We start from the raw sequence: 19146 nt of genomic DNA, 5'->3' as shown, positions 1-19146 counted from the left end.
GCTCCTTGGATTTGGGAAGTTTTTGTGAGATGTCTGTGTGTAGTTTCATAACAGTGCATTGGGACAGTGTCACGGGCTGTGCAGAACTCGAAATCAGAGCAGTTTTTCTTTCTTTAAATTTTTTTGAATTTTATTTATTTATTTATTTATTTATACAGCAGTTCTTATTAATTGTCTATTTTATACATATTAGTGTATACATGTCAATCCCAATCTCCCAGTTCATCCCCACCCCCACCCCCACCCCCGTGGCTTTCCCCCCTTGGTGTCCATACATTTGTTCTCTACATCTGTGTCTCAACTTCTGCCCTGCAAAATGGTTCATCTGTACCATTTTTCTAAACTCCCCATATATGTGTTAATATATGATATTTGTTTTTCTCTTTCTGAATTACGTCACTCTGTATAACAGTCTCTAGGTCCATCCACGTCTCTGCAAATGACCTAATTTTGTTCTCTTTATGACTGAGTAATATTCCATCGTATATATGTACCACATCTTCTTTATCCATTCATCTATCGATGGGCATTTACGTTGCTTCCATGACCTGGCTATTGTAAATAGTGCTGCAATGAACATTGGGGTGCATGTGTCTTTTTGAATTATGGCTTTCTCTGGGTATATGCCCAGTAGTGGGATTGCTGGGTCATATGGTAATTCTATTTTTATCTTATTTACTTTTAAAAATTATTTATTTATTTATTTAATTTTTGGCTCCATTGGGTCTTCATTGCTGCACATGGGCTTTCTCTAGTTGTGGTGAGCAGGGGCTACTCCTCGTTGCGGTGCATGGGCTTCTTATTGCAGTAGCTTCTCTTGTTGCAGAGCAAGGGCTCTAGGCACATGGGCTTCAGTAGTTGTGGCACGTGGGCTCAGTAGTTGTGGCTCGTGGGCTCTAGAGTGTAGGCTCAGTAGTTCTGGCACACGGGCATGATTGCTCCGCGGCATATGGGATCTTCCCGGACCAGGGCTCAAACCCGTGTCCCCTGCATTGGCAGGCAGATTCTTAACCACTGCATCACCAGGGAAGTCTGGTAATTCTATTTTTAGTTTTTTAAGGAACCTCCATACTGTTCTCCATAGGGACAGTATCAATTTACATTCCCACCAACAGTACAAGAGGGTTTCCTTTTCTCCACAGCCTCTCCAGCATTTATTGTTTGTACATTTTCTGATGATGCCCATTCTAATCGGTGTGAGGTGATAGCTCATAGTTTTGATTTGCATTTCTCTAATAATTAGTGATGTTGAGCAGCTTTTCATGTGCCTCTTGGCCATCTGTATGTTTTCTTGGGAGAAATATCTATTTAGGTCTTCTGCCCATTTTTTGATTGGGTTTCTTTTTTTTTTAACACTGAGCTGCATGAGCTGTTTATATATTTTGGAGATTAATCCTTTGTCCTTGATTTGTTTGCAAATATTTTCTGAGGGTTGTCTTTTCATCTTGTTTATAGTTTCCTTTGTTTGTCATATATAACCTTTATTATGTTAAGGTAGGTTCCCTCTATGCCCACTTTCTGGAGAGTTTTTATCATAAATGGGTGTTGAATTTTGTCCAAAGCTTTTTCTGTGTCTATTGAGACGATCATATGGTTTTTATTCTTCAGTTTGTTCATATGGTGCATCACATTGATTGATTTGCATATATTGAAGAATCCTCACATCCCTGGGATAAATCCCACTTGATCATGGTGTATATCCTTTTAATATGTTGTTGGATTCTGTTTGCTAGTATTTTGTTGAGGAATTTTGCAACTATATTCATCATTGATAATGGTCTATAATTTTCTTTTTTGGCAGTGTCTTTTTCTGGTTTTGGGATCAGGGTGATGGTGGCCTCGTAGAATGTGTTTGGGAGTGTTCCTTCCTCTGCAATTTTTTGGAAGAGTTTGAGAAGGATGGGTGTTAGCTTTTCTCTAAAAGTTTGATAGTATTCACCTGTGAAGCCATCTGGTCCTGGACTTTTGTTTGTAGGAAGATTTTTAATCACAGTTTCAATTTCATTACTTGTGATTGGTCTGTTCATGTTTTCTGTTTCTTCCTGGTTCAGTCTTGGAAGGTTATACCTTTCTAATAATTTGTCCATTTCTTTCAGGTTGTCCATTTTATTGGCATAGAGTTGCTTGCTGTAGGTCTCTTAGGATGCTTTGTATTTCTGCAGTGTCTGTTGTAACTTCTCCCTTTTCATTTATCATTTTACTGATTTGAGTCCTCTCCCTCTTTTTTGTGATGAGTCTGGTTAAAGGTTTATCAATTTTGTTTATCTTCTCAAAGAACCAGCTTTTAGTTATGTTGACCTTTTATTGTTTTCTTTGTTTCTATTTCATTTATTTCTGCTCCGATATTTATGATTTCTTTCCTTCTACTAACTTTGTGTTTTGTTTGTTCTTTCTCTAGTTCCTTTAGGTGTAAGGTTAGATTGTTTATTTGAGATTTTTCTTGTTTCTTGAGGTAGGATTGTATTGCTATAAACTTGCCTCTTAGAACTGCTTTTGCTGCATCCCATAGGTTTTGGATTGTCATGTTTTCGTTGTCATTCGTCTTCAGGTATTTTTTGATTTCCTGTTTGATTTCTTCAGTGATCTTTTGGTTATTTAGTAATGTATTGTTTAGTCTCCATGTATTTGTGTTTTTTACATTTTTTTCCCTGTAACTTATTTCTAATCTCATAGTGTTGTGGTCTGAAAAGATGCTTGATATGATTTCAATTTTCTTAAATTTACCAAGGCTTGATTTGTGACCCAAGATGTGGTCTATCCTGGAGAATATTCCATGTGCACTTGAGAAGAAAGTGTAATCTGCTGTTTTCAGATGGAATGTCCTATAAATATCAATTAAATCTATCTGGTCTATTGTGTCATTTAAAGCTAGTGTTTCCTTATTAATTTTCTGTCTGAATGATCTGTCCATTAGTGTAAGTGAGGTGTTACAGTCCCCCAGTATTACTGTCTTACTGTTGATTTCCTCTTTTATAGCTGTTAGCATTTGCCTTATGTATTGAGGTGCTCCTATGTTGGGTGCATATATACATATACATTTATAATTGTTATATCTTCTTCTTGGATTGTTCCCTTGATCATTATGTAGTGTCCTTCCTTCTGTTGTAATGTTCTTTATTTTAAAGTCTATTTTATTGATATGAGTATTGCTACTCCAGCTTTCTTTTGATTTCTGTTTGCATGGAATATCTTTTTCCATCCCCTCACTTTCAGTCTGTATTTGTCCCTTGGTCTGAAGTGGGTCTCTTGTAGACAGCATATATATAGGTCTTGTTTTTGTATCCATTCAGCGAGCCTGTGTCTTTTGGTTGGAGCATTTAATCCATTCACATTCAACGTAATTATCGATATGTATGTTCCTATTACCATTTTCTTAATTGTTTTGGGTTTTTTTCTGTAGGTCCTTTTCTTCTCTTGTGTTTCCCACTTAGAGTAGTTCCTTTAGCATTTGTTGTGGAGCTGGTTTGGTGGTACTGAATTCTCTTAGATTCTGCTTGTCTATAAAGCTTTTTATTTCTATGTCAAATCTGAATGAGATCCTTGCTGGGTAGAGTAATCTTGGTTGCAGGTTCTTTCCTTTCATCACTCTAAGTATATCATGCCACTCCCTTCTGCTGAAAAATCAGGTGTTAACCTTACAGGAGTTCCCTTGTATGTTATTTGTCATTTTTCCTTTACTGCTTTCAATAATTTTTCTTTGTCTTTAATTTTTGTCCATTTGATTACTATGTATCTCAGCATGTTTCTCCTTGGGTTTATCCTGCCTGGGACTGTGCTTCCTGGACTTGGGTGGCTACTTCCTTTCTGATGTTAAGGAAGTTTTCAACTATAATCTCTTCAAATATTTTCTCGGGTCCTTTCTCTCTCTTCTTCTGGGACCCCTATAATGCAAATGGTGGTGCATTTAATGTTGTCCCAGACATCTCTTAGGCTGTCTTCTTTTCTTTTCATTCTTTTTTCTTTATTCTGTTCCGTGGCAGGGAATTCCACCATTCTGTCTTCCAGGTCACTTATCTGTTCTTCTGCCTCAGTTACTCTGCTATTGATTCCTTCTCGTTTATTTTTCATTTCAGTTATTGTATGGTTCATCTCTGTTTCTTTGTTCTTTTATTCTTCTAGGTGTTTGTTCTTTAATTCTTCTAGGTCTTTGTTAAACATTTCTTGCATCTTCTCGATCTTTGCCTCCATTTTTTTTCCTGAGGTCCTGGATCATCTTCACTATCATTATTATGAATTCTTTTTCTGGAAGGTTGCCTATCTCCACTTCATTTAGTTGTTTTTCTGGGGTTTTATCTTGTTCCTTTATTTGGTACATAGTCCTCTGCCTTTTTATTTTGTCTATCTTTCTGTAAATGTGGTTTTCATTCCACAGCCTGCAGGATTGTATTTCTTCTTGCTTCTGCTGTCTGCCCTCTGGTGGATGAGGCTACCTTGTGCAGGCTTCCTGATGGGAGGGAATGGTGGTGGGTAGAGCTGGGTATTGCTCTGGTGGGCAGAGCTCAGTAAAATTTTAATCTGCTTGTCTGCTGATGGGTGGGGCTGAGTTCCCTCCCTGTTGGTTGTTTGGCTTGAGGCAACCTAACATTGGAGGCTACAGGCTCTTTGGTGGGGCTAATGGTGGACTCTGGGAGGGCTCATGCCAAGGAGTACTTCCCAGCACTTCTGCTGCCCATGTCCTTGTCCCTGCAGTGAGCCACAGCTGCCCCCCACCTCTGCAGGAGACCCTCCAACACTGGTAGGTAGGTCTGGTTCAGTCTCCTATGGGGTCACTGCTCCTTCCCCTGGGTCCTGATGTGCACACTACTTTTAGTGTGCCCTCCAGGAATGTCTCTGTTTCCCCCAGTCCTATCAAAGTCCTGCAATCAAATCCCGCTAGCCTTCAAGTCTGATTCTCTGGGAATTCCTCCTCCTGTTGCCGGACCCCCAGGAGGGGCTCAGAACCTTCACTCCAGTGGGTGGACTTCTGTGGTATAATTGTTCTCCAGTTTGTGAGTCACCCACCCAGAAGTTATGGGATTTGATTTTATTGTGCTTGCGCCCCTCCTACCGCCTCATTGCAGCCTCTCCTTTGTTTTTGGATGTGGGGTATCTTTTTTGCTGAGTTCCAGTGTCTTCCTGTCCATGATCATTCAGAAGTTAGTTGTGATTCTGGTGCTCTTGCAAGAGGGAGTGAGTGCACGTCCTTACACTCCACCATCTTGAACCAATCTCTGAATGAATCATCAGAGGTTTTTTTTTTTTTTTTTTTTTTTGCAGTATGCGGGCCTCTCAATGTTGTGGCCTCTCCCATTGTGGAGCGCAGGCTCAGCGGCCATGGCTTATGGGCCCAGCCACTCCACGGCATGTGGGATCTTCCCGGACTGGGGCATGAACCCGCGTCCCCTGCATCAGCAGGCGGACTCTTAACCACTGCGTCACCAGGGAAGCCCCATCAGAGCTATTTTTGATTTATGTTCTGGGCATAACTTCTTCTTGGTCTCAGTCTCCTAGGCTAAATGTTCAGTGGTCTAAACTCACCTGGCTTGTGTACATGTCCAAGACTAAGCTTTCACTTCTCTCCAAAGTTCAGTAGCCAGGAAAGTGGGCATTAATCCATACATTATTATAGGCTGATAACATTCCTAATATTAACACATATTCATGTCCAAATAGATAGTCTTTTACATGAAATAAGTGTTGGAGTTATCAGGCTTTGAAATGCTTATTCTCTAGAATGAAGAGATTCTCATTATGGGAAGAACATAATAACATCCTGTTTTATTTTTTAAGAGAAATTACACTTTAAACTTTCAAATAAGGGAAGGAATAAAGACCTTGCTCAAATGTATTACATAGCATTAATATGGACAATCATAATTTATATAATATTTCAATTTCTTGAATAATCTTTTCTTAACAGTGAAAAAGTCTCTACTTTAGGCCATCCTTGGAGGGAGATCATATACCTATAAATAAAACCATTACCACAGGCATATCCTTCCATATGTGGGCTTCTCTTTCCCCACGGACTTCTAGTTTCTCTTACTCCAAATCTTTCCTTTCCAGTGTGGGGAATGTTTTTGAAGTATTTGGGTGCTGCTTTGAGCTTTAAGTAAGATTTAGTGTTATAAACAATGAGTTGGTAGTTTTGAAATGCCAGACTCAGAGAGCATCCCTACCACCTATATAAATGTACCACCTGCCAATGGCAGGCATTAAAGAAACACACTCTCTACAGGCCCCATGACTTCAACCATCACTCCTAGACAGATGATACTCTGATCTGCTGCTCAGATCCTCAGCTGAGTTTCAGTGCCATGCTTTCCACTGTTTGCTGCCTATTTTCACCTGATTGTACAGAACACAATCTTGTCTTGAAACATCCTTCATGGGTGGGCTATAGAGGGCCACTGACTCTCCTCCTAAAGGGTTGGTTTCCTGTTGCTGGGCCTTGCTCTTGCCCATGTCCATGACATTGCTTCTCTCCCTGGCTCTCCACCTAGAACACCAGGGCTTCCCCCAACTCCTTCTGTGGCCTGTGGGAAGCTTTCCCTAATTTCTCCAGATGGGGTTAGCCACCCCCTTCTCTGAATTCCCATAGCATTTCCTATCTACACCTCTCATTTTATTTTTCAAGTATGTCTTTTTTTTTTCCTCCCAACTAGACTGGAAGCTCATAGAAAGCAGGGCCAGGGCACTTTAGAATCCTGGTGTCCACAGGCTCTCATTTAGGGCCCAGCCACTGGGCAGACCCTAAATCAGAGGTCTAATCCAGCTGTGCAAGTGTTTGGTTTGGAAGACAAGGCATTGTAGAAATATTTTAAGCAACTAAAAGTTAGACAATGTCACATACAATCTAGATTTAGAGTTCTTCTCAGGAAAAAGGAAAATGAATGGGTGTTCTGGTAACACAGGGCCCTCATTCCCACGGCAGACATCCTGTATAGCAACTGCCCCAGGAGCTGAGCGCTTGCTTTCCTACATGTCCCCTCTGCTCCCCACCAGTTGCCATCACTCACATTACCTCCCCAGGCTGTGAAAAGCACTTGTGGCCAGACTCCTGCACTGAACAAACACTCATCAATTAAACAATTGGAGCCTAGTATAGTTGGTCACAAAAGATGAAGATTATTTTCAACCTTATAAATTCTTTTTTTACAAAACAAAATGTCTGTTACATATAACACATGAGCAAATGATAAATAATATGATATCTGTCAGCTCAAATGATAAATAATATGATATCTGTCGAGTCTATTTAGAATAACAAATAAGATGTATGAAAACAGTTTTGGGGAAAAAAACAGTGGAAAGACTCTTCTGGCGCCAACTCTTAGCCAGATAATTCCCACCAGTTTTAGGAGGACCCAGGAGTGCCTAACAGAAAAGACTCCATCCCTTCTTCTTCTCTAAAAAATGTTTAAAGTGATATATTTTGTAAAATGTATATATTTAAAATTTTTTATGTCATAAATGTTTTCAAATATATGCAAGATAAACCCTCAATACCCAACATCCAGAAAAAATAATTATCAACTTGTGCCGTATTTTCTTTCTTTCAGAATCAAAGATTATTTTGAAGCAAATTCTAGATAGCATATAATTCAAAATATTTTCAGTATATACTCTAAACCTAAGGAATACACACACACATAATATCATTATCCCATTCAAAAATTAATAACTCTTTATTATGTTAAATATCTAGTCAGTGTCCAAATTTTCCTGATTGCCTTCTATTTTACAGTTTATTTGAATCAGGATCTAAATAAGCTCCAAACATTGCAACTGGTTGATATGTCTCTTGTCTTTTAAAAAATCTTCCCCTAGTTGCTTTATTTTTAACTTTTTCCTTGGAACGTTTTTACTGAAGAAACCAGTTTATTTGTCCTATAGAGTTTCCCAGTCTAGATTTTGCTAATTGCTCTCATGAGATGCTGATTAACAAGCTCATCTGTCTTCCTTACTTCCTGTAAACTGGTAGTTAGACCTAGAACAGCAGTCTGCAAACTCCTGGGCCAGATCTGGCCACACTTTTTGTTTTGTCTCTGGCTGCATTCAGGCTCCTACAGCGAGTTGAACAGACAGCTGCCCAGTTGGACTGCAAAGCCAGGAAACATTTACTACCTGGCCCTTCGCAGGAAGTTTGCCAACTTCTGCTCTAGAGGCTGATCAGATTCAAATTTCTTTTTTGCAAGAGTATTTCACCGAGGTACTGCCCAGGGGTCTGGAATCAGGAAACAGTGGCTGTCTGTCTCTTTTTTGTGATGTTAGCAGTTACTCATGATCATTGCCTAAGTGTATTGTTTTATTATGGCTTGCCAAATGGTGCTTTTGAAATTCTTTCTTTCTCCATTTATTGGTTGGAATACTTCTATAAAAAGAAATTTCCCATAACCAATGATTTGGTTGTCTTGAGGTTCAGTTTGTATAGCAAAGGTAAGATCCATTCCCTGTATCATTCTCCAAATAATGACTTGGTTACCCAGAATTCTTAGTGTTGACCAGAGGGGGTTTCTTTGTTTGTTTGCTTAGTATAATTATGAACTCATGTTTTTCAACATATTTTAAGGATTTTGATCTACTAATATGTTACTACTTCTATTGATGCTCAGAACGAGCCTCTTCAGGTTGGCTCCTGAACCTTTTATGTGACCCTGTAGTCTCAATAGCTTCCTTGTTTCTGGTTTGGCAAGATGTTCCAGGCTCATTTTGCATACCCAGTTGGAATCAGACACTTCTCTAGGGAACTCTGGTTCCTTTCAGTGGGAGACAGTATTTAGAGACCACAATCTGAGTATCTTGACCAAATAAACCCTAAGTTAACTGTGGGGATACTGGGCAACAGACATGTAGAAAAATCCAAAATCCACTTACATCCCTCTCTGGACTATAGCCGAATACCGAAATTCAAGTTATGGAAGATAGACTGCTACCCTGTGAATTGGTTTGCCTCCCAGGGCTGTATAGCACAGGGGAGGCACACTAGATAATGAAAAAATGGGGGAGTGAGCTGGGCATTAAAAGTTGGGCTAGGATAATCAAAATGAATCACCCACATGTGAAGGCACTGAGTCTCCTGGATCAACCCCATCCTGAGTGAGGTCCTAACAATGCAAGCTCCTGGAATGAACTGGCCCACAGCATGACAAGGACAGACCCCCAGTTTATCTTGGTGGGGGGCAAGGTGTGACAACCAGTTCCCTCCCATCAATGAAAGCTGATATGTTCTCAGGCACTGGGAAACTGTTGATATCCTTCTGGTCTCTGTGTTCCTAGGATCCTGGTTCTTGGAAACTAAGATCCTTTATTAATCTACCTCTGGATTAACCAGTTCTTCTGGGGATGGGGGGCTACAGGAGGAGGAGAAAAAATAGCACATCAGATTATATTAGAATCATGACCTCTCCCAACAGCTTTTTTGACAGAGCTTCCCAAAGAAGTAAATGTGAAGGAAAGGCTGCCAAACTGAGACTTCTAAGTGGCCTTAAGTAGGACTGTGCTGCCCAGAAGGCAGGCCAAGTGCTTCTCACCAACACTCTGCCAACAGGCAAAGGCCTAACTGTTAAGGGTGTTTAGAAATAGGCATTCTGGGGACCTTCAGGAGTTGACCTATGGAAGTGAAGGCTGTATCTGCAAAGTGACTGCAGTTGCTAATGAACAAATAACTGTGGTTAAGCCTCAGGTCTGGTCCTATAATGGAGAGAGGAGGACTCTAGTCCCTCTAGCCTCTACAAACATCACTGAACTACATCCACCAGAACCTGTCCTCATTTCCAAATATCTACCACATTCTCTGAAGCCAGAAAATGAGATGAACAAGCAAAACTAAAGGGCCTCCTGATACCCTTGGGAAGTGTACAGAGTATTATCTGAATGAGTTAGCATTCTTAAGACTTAAGAGAACAAACAGGAAATGCCAACTGATCAAAGTGACAGTAGCTTGGTGGTTCTAAAATGTCTTCTTTCAGGTTACTGGAGAGAGACTTAGAGACCTCTTTGGATTTTTTCTTACATTTTTATCAGACTTCAAAGTATATGCTTGATCTATGACACTAATTAATTTTGCCGGAAAGGAACCTAAAAATACCCAGGAAAGAAATGTTCAGCTACTGAAATATATGGCAACAATGTCTAAAAGGTTCCTTCAACAAAGAGATATAAGTACACTCTAACTGACATCCAAGTGTCTTTCATCCACATACCATTCATTCTGAAATCTCTTTTTTTTGTGTGTGTGTGGTACGCGGGTCTCTCACTGTTGTGGCCTCTCCCGTTGCGGAGCACAGGCTCCGGACGCGCAGGCTCAGCGGCCATGGCTCACGGGCCCAGCCTCTCTGTGGCATGTGGGATCTTCCCGGACCGGGGCACGAACCCGTGTCCCCTGCATCAGCAGGAGGACTCTCAACCACTGCACCACCAGGGAAACCCTGAAATCTCTTTTGAGGTGAAAGGGGAAGGTTAGGAGGAAGAAGGCAACTGGGGCTTTGTTACTTGCCCATCTTTTTTTAATGGTCTTTTTTAAATTGAGAGTTGTCCATCTTTTAAAATACAAGATTATGGGACATTTATTCTATTTTCCTCTAAGTGTCAGGGGAAATTCATGTAAGGTTCAAATCCCAATTTTACCGTCTACTAACCAAGAGATCCAAGGCAAGTCACGATCTTTATCAACCTCAGCTTTCTCCTTTACTGTATTAGAAATCAAATTTCAAGGGTGGTCATGGGAATTCCATATTCACAACAGAAAGGCAGACAGGAACTAGCACAGTATCTGGCTCAGAGTAGGGGCTCAGTAAATGTTACCCTTGTCTTCCTCAATGCTCAAGACCCGAAACAGTCTCTGATTTTTACTTCAACAGCTATTTAGAAAGCCTCAAGTATCAAGCTAAGAAAACAGGTCAAACAATACTTCCACCTTGATATAGCCCAGTCTGTGTCTTTATAATTTCTTTAGACTATTTAAAACACAGAATAAGACAATACTGGTGTGTTCCCTTACCCCTATAAGAGAAAGAAGGGGTTCTATTATGGCGGGGGTGGAGGTAGGTAGGTATGTTCCAAAAAACCTTTAATGGTTCTGAGATGTGCTTTTTAGTCTGTTGACTTGGTCATTAAATCTGCTTTATATGTATGGTGCCAAGTCGTATAGACTTTCTTACTGACAAATCTTTAAGACAAAACAGTTTATATGGGTGATTTCCTAATCAATAGTCAAGACATGTCCTAAGACATCATAGTGATATTGACTCGTGGTTCTCAATCTTTAAAACAAGGTAGCACCTTTTTGAGACCTAAAAAAAAGTATTACAGATGCTTCATGGCTAGTTATATTTTTAGTACTGGTGAAAATACATGATAAAATGCTACCATGAATGTATAAGCACTAATAAAATGCAAATGCTTTTTATCTATACATAACAGCATCTTGATACATTTCAAAACAATCATATTTTGAGATATCATTTATTCAGTCTCTACTCAAAGCTAGACCAGTAACATGACTTTTCTGATCCCTGAGCATAACTCTGATGTTGTCTACAAGTCTTCAGTTCATAGGTGAGAAATCAATGCTCTCTAGATTGTTGCTAAAAAAGAAAATGAACAGTAAGTGTTGGAAGTGTAAATTGATAAAAATATTTCTGAAAGGCAATTTTTCATATGCATATTCTTTAAAATGTATATACCTATTGGAAAAGTAATACTCCTTCTATCTCTCAATTCTAAGGTAATAATAATAAAAAAGATTTGAGTCTAAAAATGTTCACTGTGGAGTTATTTCTAGTAGCAAAATCACTGCAATATTCTTTGCAATAGATAAATCGCAATAACAATCATCACTGCAACCTAAATTTCCAATGAAGGGACACTGTGGGTGACCTCTTATCAGCTTTGTGCACTTCTCCTCTAGCGTCTGTGTGCTTTGTTGCTAATCATTTGCACCTGCTATTTTCAGAGGCTTGCTATTGTGAGTTAGAGCCCACGATCTTAGTGGGTTCTAAGTGGCTGGGAGTTTACATGCAGCATTCTGCCATCCGGGAGGTCACCAGCCACTGACTACTGGTCAGGAGTACAAAAGCCCAGCTTCTTTGCCTCAAGGTGGCACAGACCACCTGAAGGTGCAATAGACTCTCTAGAGCTCCCCGCGGGATTAGGCTGATGTAGGACTTCACCTGATATTGCCCCTTAATAGGCTGCTTCCCTTTCTAATGCCCACTTCTTCCATTCCCTTACTGTTTCATCTGGGAGCACTTCCTCAATGAATCAATTATACCTTATCCTTGACTCAGGGACTACATCTGGGAGGGCATAACTTACGACACCCAACAATAAAGGACAGTTCATGACATCTATCCAACACAGTATCATTCAGAAGCTAGGAAACTATCCTTGAAGAAAACTTAAAGATATGGTAATATATTCCAGATAGCTCAGCTGAGATGTGTACTAAGAGGGAGAAGAGAAGGCTATGGAACACAATTAAATCACAGTGGTTGAATCACAGGATCATAAAAACTTGAATAAAAAATGGTACTTATTGGAAAATGAGAGAGTTGAGAAATATGGTGGGACCCTTTTATCTACACTAAAATGAATGCTACACCCCATTACAACCCATGGACCATTTTATGTTGAGATTTTTCAGTAAGCGATGGCTTTATTTTGATGAACATGATTTGACCCATTTATGTGGCTAAATCTACATATTAGATATTTAATGGCAGGGATTACAGTTAACTTTTTTAATCCCTGAATATAGCATAGTACCTACTATATAGTTGGAACTCCATAATGTTTATGAAATAAGCTGTAATTCTATGGAAATTAACTGTTCCCATTACTATTTTAGGTAGCAGCAGCAACTGCTATTGCTAACTCAAAAAAAATAAATCCAATTTGTTTAAAACTTGTAAAATACATTCTTAAGTGCACACGAATACTAGCCATCATTTATGGAATGCCTACTATATGCCAGACTCTGTACCTGGAGCTTTATATATTCAATGTCTAGCTGAATCCTCAAGTTAAGAAGTAGGCATTAGTACTTTTATTTTACAGATAATGAAAACTGAGGCCCAATTAAATGCCCTGCCCAGATCATACAAGGTGAAGAGATGTCTGAAAACCAACACTTTTAGTCAATATATCATGCTGACTCTTCTGCGGGAGTTTAAAGGGTCAACCAAGGAAAAAGTAAAGAAACACTGCCTTGTTTCTACCTCTCTGTCCTGTGCTTAAATCATCAAATACTTGGAGTAAACAAGTGACCACAGCTCTACAGGGCACAGGAATTGAACAGAAAGCTTGTTACTCTACTGCAGTGGTTCCAACTGGAAGGGGGAGTGGCACTGCCCTCCAAGAGGCATTTGGCAACGTCCAGAGGTGTTTTGGGTTGTCACACCTGGGACAGAGTGCTACTGGCTTCTCATGGGTTGAGGCCAGGGATGCTGCCAGACGTCCTACAGTACAGGAGACGGTCACCACCTCAAGGAATTATCCAGCCCCAAACGTTAGTTGTGCTGAGGATAAGGAAGGCTCTTCTAGATCACAAAAAAGCACACATATCCACTCTTCCCCAGCGCGTCACAACTGACTTTCCTTAACTTAGAATCGAGGCTTCAGTCTGAAGTCACAGACCATTTCTTGTCAAAGCAACAACTGTGCTGACACCGTCACAGTGGTCCTCCCTGGAACTTTTGACCCACGACAGAGGAAGGGATCCAGCCCATCCCTTTTGTGAGTCCCAGAAGGGAAGGTCTGTGGTACCAGTAGTTAAAGCTTTGGCCTGTCAGCCCATCTTATCAAATCAGGCTCTTCTACAGCCCGCGGATGCTCTGCGGCTGGAGTGGAGGATGCCTGCGTCATGCTGAGCCTCCTGCAAGGATCGGCAGGGAAGGCGTTTACAGCAGGCCCAGTTGTTCCTCCACGGTCGGGGGGAGGACCAGCCCCGGCCTCCCTCTGCTGTGGCACCTCTGAGCACCGGTGAGACCCCTCCCATAAAGCAGCGGTAGGGAGCCGAGGCTGGCATACCCAGCCGTTACCCCCATCAGCCTCTCCTCCCCACCCACTGCCTGCTCCCCCATGCCCAGCAGCCCCTTTTTCCCCCCCTAAAGCAAAGCCAGCTCTATCATTCAGGGACCAAAACTGCCAGGTACAGAGAAAACCTAAAATGCTCACATATCCCTAAGTTATTCTTAACGACTGCTATACTTACTCCCTGGGAACTTTCTGAACTAATTATATTCAGTTACATGCTTAGCTAAGCAAAACTGAGCCCAAATCTCTCTTTTCCTCCCTTTCCTCATGAAAAGGGAGCAGAGGCCAGAGAGGGAAGGAGACTCAGCAGACGAATGCTGAGCTGCGTCTCCAGCAGAGCCAAATTGCCTGCAAAATGCCACCTGCAGGAGGTTCCCATTCTGCCAACAGGGATTTTCAGAGATCGTGGGAGGCCTCCCAGCCCTGTGAGTGATGGAGGTGCCCTGGCAGTGTTAACAGAGGACGTGGGCTTTAATCAGGCAGGAACTCGAAGACTCCTGCAGCTTTATTTCAGGCAGCAGGGGAAGAGGGCACGGAAACTGTATTCAACTATGAAGAGAGGAACTCTAGATTTTGAGGCTCAGATTCACAATGAAACCCACTTGATTCTTTTGCAAGAACCAGGTGGTCTTTCCAAGGTTGCCATGTAAAGGACTGTTCGATAGCAGGTACTGTTCGTCCATTCAGTTATTTCACAAATATTAATGAAGCACTAGTGTGTCAGGCACAGGGCTGGAGAGAGAACACGGACAAATGGGCTTGGCGCCTAGTCTCCCAGAGCTGAGAGTCTAGGGCCGTGGTTCTCCACCTGGGCAGTTTGTCCCTCGGGGAACATCCGGCAACACCTGGAGACGTTTTCGGTTGTCACAACTGGGCGTAGGGGGAGGGTGCTACTGGCATATAGTGGATGGAGGCCAAGGATGCTGCTCAACACCCTACGAGGCTCAGGACAGCCGTGCACAAGGACCTGTCACCTCCAAAATGTCAATAGCGTTGAGGTTGAGAAACCTTGGTCTAGAGGGAAACAGACTTTAATGAAATCATCACAAATACTGAATGGATATTTACATTCATTTTGACACATTTGCTTGCAAGTGGTATGACAGCAAGTGGATTTTACAACAAAGGGAGCCGAGACACACCTGGGGGGATGGGGGCAGGCAGGGGTTGATGAGGTGCTCTGAGGAAGGGCCTGGTAGGCCAGCTTTGCAGGAAGAACTTTATATGACAAAGCAAGAGGGGACTGTGGGCAGGGGAGAGTGATCCAGACAGAGGATCTCACGTGCAAAAAGGCCTTGTGTTAGAAGGTACCACGTATGGTTCTGGAAACTGAGATTTTGAAAGTTTTGCTTTACACCATCATCTTACAGTCTTTGTAGGACCAGGTCTACCCTGGGGCCATAACCTTGAGCAACAACACATCAGGACACACACCAGAGTCCAAACTAGACAGAGGCTGGAAGAACAAGCCTTCACACTCCAGTGTCCATCCTGCCCCACTGCCTTCTTTCTCATGATCAGACACTGCACATTAGAAGAGGCAGGAATCAAAACCCTACTTTGTCTTAGACTTGATACTAAAAGTCTGACCCCCCAAAAGGAAAAACTGATAAATTAACCTCATCAAAATAAAAAATATTTGCTCTACAAAGGACTCTGCAAAGATGATAAGACAAGCTACAGATTAGGAAAAAATATTTGCAAACCACATATCTAACACAAGGCTAATATACTATCTAGAATATACAAACAATTCTCACAACATAAAGTAAAAAATACCAAACCAGTCAATCAGAAAATGGGTCAAAGACACTGACATTTCATTGAAGAGAACATACAGAAGGCAAATATGCCCATGAAAAGATGTCCAACATCATTAGCCATTAGGGAAATGCAAATTAAAACCAAAACTGGCTGTCAATACACAACTACTGGAATGGCTAAAATAAAAACTAGTGATAATACCAAATGCTGGAGAAGATGCAGAGAAACTGGATCACTCACACATTGCTGGTGGGAATGTAAAATGGTACAGCCACTCCAGGATACAGTTTGGCAGTCTCTTACGTGCATTTAACCATATGATCCAGCAATCTTAGATATTTACTTCAGAGAAATGGAAACTCATCTTCACACGAAAATCTGCACCAATGTTGGTAGCAGCTTTGTTTGTAATAGCCCCAAACTGGAAACAACCCAGATGTCCTTCAACAAGCGACTGGTTAAATAAACCGTAGCACATCCATACATGGAACACACTCAGCAAGAAGAAGAGATGAACTATTGATACATGTATCGACTGGGATGGGTCTCAAGGGAATTATGCTGAGTGAAAAAGGTCAGTTCCAAAAGGTAACATACTGGGGAATTCCCTGGCGTTCCAGTGGTTAGGACTTGGCGATTTCACTATGTATACATATAGCTGATTCACTTTGTTGTGCAGCAGAAACTAACACAACACTGTAAAGCATTTATACTCCAATAAAGATGTGGAAAAAAGATCTACAACTACCTTCAAATAAAAAGTAAAAAATAAAAACCCTTAGTTAAAACTTTTAGTCAGCAAACAAATACACCTTAAGACAGATCTTTTTATTATTTACTTTCTTTTCCCAATTACTGCAGGCACATTAAAAATGTCAATATTCTAAAAAAGATACCAAAAATATGTTTTTGCATAATTGTGCCTTTTAATAACTCTTTGAGAGAACACCAATTCTTAGGCATCTTGGCCTCTGTAGGCTCCTGAGACAAACTACTCAAGTTCAGACGAGGCCCCCCACCAATTCACTGCATGACTTTTGACAAGCACTACACTTCACTGTGCCCACTGTACAACAGGTAAAACAGTAGTCCCTGACTTATGGGCTGATGTGAGGAATAAAAATGGGTGATACATCTCAGGTTCTTTGGACAGCTCTCGAACACCAAGGGCTCAACCAAGCTGGCTCTGCCATGACTGCTGTTATCACAGAGGGTCGAGGAGTCCTGGGGTCTCTCTCCTCAGCCTCTGAAGGTGGACTTGCCAGCCCATCCTAACAGTTTCCTCAGAGGAAAAATTTCCCCAAATTCCAATTTCTGAAAGTCAAAGGGAATTTTTAAGCTGCCTTTTCTATTTACTCGTGGTCTTTTTTCAACTGTGGGCCATTTCCTTCATGTTTCTGCTGCAGGTGGGCTTCAAAGGTCTACGATGTGACTTTCTCAGAGTTTCACCTCTGGTCACAAGTCCTCAGGGAAGGTGACCTGAGTGGCCTTGTCCTCCCGAGGCAGCAGCTGGGCCCCATGCAGCCTCCTTGAATGGCCCTGGTGTTGGCATCAGGAAAGGATCAATGGTCACTGAGGGACCCAGGAAACGGGCATCAGGCTCTGATGATTTCCTGTTGCTTCTTCCGAGACTGCCAGGCTCATGAATAAGGAAAAGTGTTTCCTACCAGCTGAAAATTAAATAGGGCAGGATAAGACTATCACAATTTTTAAAAAGTTTTAGTGTGGCAAAGCCAGACAAGCTGTGTCTCAGAAGCCTGGATGTTGAGCAGAGTCTCATTACTGTTTAATTTGCTTAGGTGGAGAGAATATCTCACACAGAAAATGCTTGATGATTGCCCAAGGAAGCCATTTAGAAATAACTCTGAGCTACATTGGAAAGCCTATTATGATGGGAACTGGAGAGAAGAGGTAATCCAGGAGAAATATCTTAGATTTTAGCTAACAGAGCTGACTCTAAAGCCCAATGCTTCTTTTCAAAAGAAACATTGTGTAGAAAGATATGGAGAAGTGCCCTTATTGGTTTTCATAGAAAGTCTGTAATGGGAGGAAAGATTATTCCTCCTCCCTAAACTTGCTGTTCCTCCAGGATCTACATCTCAGTAAGTGCAGCTCCCCACCCACTCAAGAATCTAAGCGGAAAGTCTGGGAGTCGTCCTCCAGCCTCTCCCCGACCCCACTGAACCATCAACAAGCTCTATCTCTCCACCTCTGAGACGGTTCCTGAATGGTTTACTCTCTCTGCCTTCTTTGTGCTAAGCAAGCCACCGACATTCCTGGAAGAAGACATCAGTCTCCCACACTGAACTCACCGTCTGCACTGCCCAGTGACCTTGCTGATAGGGAAGGCTGACCTTGCCTTTTGGCACCAAGACCTGCATCAAACCTGCAGTGGCTTCCCTGAACTCTTACCCTCCCACAGCCTACGACCTGGCCAGCCTGCTCGGATTTGGCTTCCTTTGACAGATACACTCTCCCCCTGGCAGTCTGTAGAAGCTGCCAGGTTCTTTCCCAACTCAAGCCTTCATAATCCTGCTCTTTCTGACTGTGGGTGTGGCGGGACATATTCTGTCCTGTTCACCAAGCTTCCCCAGTGTCCAGAGCGGTACAAGGGATACCAAGGGACTCTCTATGTAACCAGGGCATCGATGAAGGAGCCAGCCCTTTGGCGAGCACCTGAATTCACCTCACGTACTAATGTCGGTTGCAGAAGCCACCATCTTACAAGCAGTTTGGGATTGAAAAGTCTTTGGGGAAGTTATTTCTTTTTTTCTAGAGCAAGCTTTCACAGCTTGGCACTATTGACATTTGGGACTGGATAGTTCTGTGTTGTAGCGGCTGCCCTGTGTATTGTGAGATGCTTAGCTGTATCTCTGGCCTCCCCATTAGATGCCAGTAGCACCGCTCACCCAGTTGTGACAACCAAATGTCTGCAGGCATTGACAAATGTTCCTGGAAGAGAGGGGGATAGCCTCTGGCTAAGAACTGTTGATCCAGGGAAAAATTAAAAATTGGTGGTTAGGATTTTAATTCTGCCCACAGAATGCCTAATTAACCCATACTTTGATTGAATCACAGGAGCAAGAATGCATTTTTTTTTTTTTTTTTTTTTTTTTTGCAGTACGCGGGCCTCTCACTGTTGTGGCCTCTCCCGTTGCAGAGCACAGGCTCCGGACGTGCAGGCCCAGTGTCCACGGCTCACGGGCCCAGCCGCTCCACGGCATGTGGGATCCTCCCAGACCGGGGCACAAACCCACGTCCCCTGCATCGGCAGTCGGACTCTCAACCACTGCGCCACCAGGGAAGCCCAAGAATGCATTTTAATACAGCATTACCTAACTACCATTTACAACATCCTTTCAGCAG

Source organism: Hyperoodon ampullatus (assembly GCF_949752795.1).
Source record: "Hyperoodon ampullatus genome assembly, chromosome: 8".
NCBI classification, from domain to species: Eukaryota; Metazoa; Chordata; class Mammalia; order Artiodactyla; family Ziphiidae; genus Hyperoodon; species Hyperoodon ampullatus.
This window is presented reverse-complemented; position numbering follows the sequence as displayed.